Source organism: Tupaia chinensis, unplaced genomic scaffold (assembly GCF_000334495.1).
Source record: "Tupaia chinensis unplaced genomic scaffold, TupChi_1.0 Scaffold000045_1, whole genome shotgun sequence".
NCBI lineage: Eukaryota > Metazoa > Chordata > Mammalia > Scandentia > Tupaiidae > Tupaia > Tupaia belangeri.
The window spans coordinates 1,081,505-1,084,980 of record NW_006159501.1 but is presented as its reverse complement, the minus strand read 5'-3'; the positions used below and the strand labels follow the sequence as shown (position 1 = coordinate 1,084,980).

The window sequence follows — 3,476 nt, the reverse complement described above, 5'->3', positions numbered from 1 at the left end:
GCGCCTGACCCAGAGCCTAGAACTTCAGGATGGGTAGTCTGACTAGGCACAAGGCTGAGGAGAGGTCAGCGGTGCAGAGCTGGGGGCAGTTGGCAGAGCGCTGATGGGGGCTGGGAACCCAGGGAATACTGGGCGCCTACAGCCTGGAGCAGCTGGCTCCAAGGAATTACTGCACGTCTGCACAACTTAAAAATCTGCAGTTTGGGGGCGGGAGGGGGAGCGTGGGGGTGGGTCCCCGAGCGTCCCATTTCTCCTCCGGGCTGGGGCTGTTGACTGAGCGTTCTGGCTGAGTGCAGAGAGGCCGGCAATGCCTCCAGGACCACACGCTGCCCTCGCCGAGGTCCTGGTTTGTTCTTCAGCCTCGGCCAAGGACATCTCCCTCTGATTCCCTCTTCCAAGACATCCTTCAGAAGGAGATCCGAGTCGTTCCCTTCTACATACAAGGCACATATGCTTGTGCATGTGGACTGAAGGGAGCACAGCCACCTCTTCTGACTTGGTAAGTTGAGGAAATGGAACAGACCATATTGTTCTGCTGTGTGCGTGAGTCTTCAGGCAGCGAGGTTGGTGGCAAACATTGGCAGGAGCTGGGACTGCTTCCTCCGCACTTTGCAAAGAAGTTGGGGCCTCGCGACTTCCTAAGAAAATCCTGGCAAATCTGCAAAGCGTTGCTTGGGCCGGGACTTTCGAGAGGTGGTTGCCCGAGCTGCCGGGGTCGCAGGGGAGGTCATCTGTTTCTGGCAGCGCTGTAGTGCTCCCAGCCCCGGAGGGCGCGCGGGTGGGAGGCGCGGGAAGCGTTCCAGTGCCCATTTGGACAGGACAGGCAGCTCCCGGGGGTGACTCTGCACTTGGGCCTGGGCTGGGGCGCGCTTCTGCAGGGCAGTGTTTCTTCCCATCCATCTGTCTGTCTCGTGGTCTGACTCCAGCAATCCACAACTGCCCGCGTCTGAGCGCAGTGCCCTCGGCCGGGGGCGCCGGCCCCGACCAACCGACTGACCGACCGACCGACCGACGCGGGGCACCAGCTCTCCTCGCCGCCGCCGCGGCGGGCGCGGGGCCGCGCGGCGAGGCCTGATCCCTGCAGCGCGGGGGGGCGGCGTCGCAGAGCTGAGCGAGCCAGACGCGCCCGGACTCCTGCAGGTACCCACTTGCGTCCCCACCTCCCGGAGCACTCTGGAGACTTCTCCGTGCTATCCCGCAACTTTACCGCACCTGCAGCACCTTTTGCTGCCCCAGACCGCGGTGGTCTAGGTCGTGGGTGCACGACTCCGCTGGTCTACACTGCAGGGTGTTGGCATCCTGCTGGGCGCCTGAGTCGCAGCACCTCCCACCCTTCCGTACTCCGAGCTCGCCGTCGCTGGAGCTCTAAGGCTCCGCCTGTTGCGCGAGCTGAGGGCAGCCGAAACGATGTGTGCGTCTTTTGAAAAACCACAGGGAAGGGTTTTAGGGTCGGTTTTCGGGGCGTGGGATTGGGTGGGCTGGAGGACAGTATAGAGGCGGGAGAATCGAAGAGCTACGGAAAGGCGGCACCTCGGGAAGGGGCATCCCTAGGGCGTTTCCTTAGCCGGGAAGCCGTTCCTTCTCTTCCTCGAGAGGAGGCGCTTTCCTGGCGTTTGTAAGCCTTTACCCGGCCGCCTGCTCCGCCCTCTTCCCTGTCATTCCTCTCCTCCCCTCTGCTCTGCCAGGCGCCCTGCAACAGTTGCAGGGAAGGGAGCATCGCTCGCTCCTGCCCTGGCGCTGCGCTGCGCCCAGGGACTGCCGGTGCTCTCCAGGTGGGGCCGGCTTGGGGCTGACTGGGCGGGTGTGGAGTGGCCTGCACTGTCCGCGTTTGGATCAGCGGCAGTGGTCGGGTGGTGCCCTGGGTCAGGAACTCCTCTGTTCCGCGTCCCTCAGGATGGCAGCCTGACCTCTGAGCACCTGGGCTGTAAGGCAGTCAGACTTGCCAGCAGGGGCCGCGGCGAGCTGGGCCAGGCGCCTTTCGCATTGCAGGGCTTGTTCTGCGTCCGGTTGCACAGACCCTCCACTCAGCACCCCACCGCACCCGCATTCCCTCCAAGCCCCGTCTCTCCCCGCCACTCGTCCATTCTCGTCCGTTTTGGAAAAGGAGTACCTTGCATTCTCAGTATCTCCCCCAATCTCTGCTGGGAAGACAGAGCCAACAGCTTAACTTCAGCTGTTTGCCAAGGGGTCCGGGAAAAGCAAAGAATTACCTCCATCCACCAGGAAGACCTTGGGCTCTAGTTTTGTGCCAAGGCGTGAAGGAGGGGGGCGGTGGGGCTGCCTCTTATAGTACTCCCAGAGAGCAGGTTTGCGGTTCGCCTCGGCTGTCGGCTTTTCCTTCTTTCTTCTCTGGTCTTTCACCCTACTCTCTGAGGAGAGTGTGACAGCTGAGCAAAACCAGATCAGAAACCTTTCCCATCCCTTTTCATGTATTTGCTTAAGTGATTTGCCTAACCCTTCGCTTAGAACTGATAAATTACTCCTAGTTGCCCCTCTTCTTAGACTACTTGCAAATACTGCCCAGGTAAACAGGAAGCAAGCGTTGTCCTGGGCACCTGCCCCCTCCATAAAGGCATGTCCTAGTCCTCTCCTCCCCACACACCTGGGGCTGAAGAGGGTGGCTTTGATCTGTGGCTGAACTTGGTGTAATTGTGTAGGTCCTTCTTACCTGTGAACTCCTTGAGGACATTGATTAACACGGTATGCGTTTACAACCAGCCCACTTCTGCAAAGCCTAGGGCTGCACTCTGGGGGAAGATAGAGAAATTGGCATGTTTCTGCTTCGGTTCCTCTTTCTTACCAGATTTTTTTTTTTTCCTGCTCTAAAATGAAGTTTGTCAGTCCAGAACTAGGAATTGGGCAAGGAAGAAGGTGAGGCTGATGTGCTTAAAATCTCTGAGTCCGAAGCATATTATAGATATTCTAAGGAGAACTGTGGGATCTGTTTTAATTTAATCTTCTGTATGAACTATTCATGCTTCAATCAAGCTGTTGATGAATGCAGCCAAAGTACGGTTTTGCTGGTCAGGTGTATGGGAGCAAGTTGGGAGATCAGAGAAACAGTCTCACCACGTTCAGAAATATTAAAATATTAAAAATCCAATGCTATGAAGCTTGAGTTTGCCAGCCAAGCCCCAACTAAATTTCTTTTTCTTCTTTTTTTTCCCTTTCTTTCTTTTTTTCCCCCCCCCCCCCACCGAAACAGGAAAGGGAAGAGTGGGGCCTCAAGCCCCTTCCTTGGACTTCAGTGAGTTTTGCCCACATGCCCATCTGTGTAATCCTTCACAGACGCTGGCTCCTTGTGTTCCACCTCAGATCTCAGTCTGTCCTGTGTCTGGCCTTTGGGGTTGGAATGTGTATCAGCACTGTAGGGTTCTCCTCCTCCTCTTCCTCCTGGCTGCTGGAGCCAGTGTGTAGATGGAATCTCCCTAGGTGCATCCTGATTCAATGAAAGGCCAACAGGACAAGTTAGGCCT

The 3,476-nt window shown here is 57.4% G+C and overlaps 1 protein-coding gene across 1 annotated transcript in view; it reads left to right on the top strand.

Moving 5' to 3' along the window:
- The first annotated feature begins 307 nt into the window (after nt 1–307).
- KCNS3 (potassium voltage-gated channel modifier subfamily S member 3) overlaps nt 308–3,476 on the top strand; it is a 47,768-nt gene continuing 44,599 nt past the window's right edge. The window contains exon 1 of the mRNA XM_006140803.2: nt 308–499. The gene's annotated coding sequence lies outside the window, so the exon portion shown is untranslated. The remainder of the gene's footprint in view (nt 500–3,476) is intronic.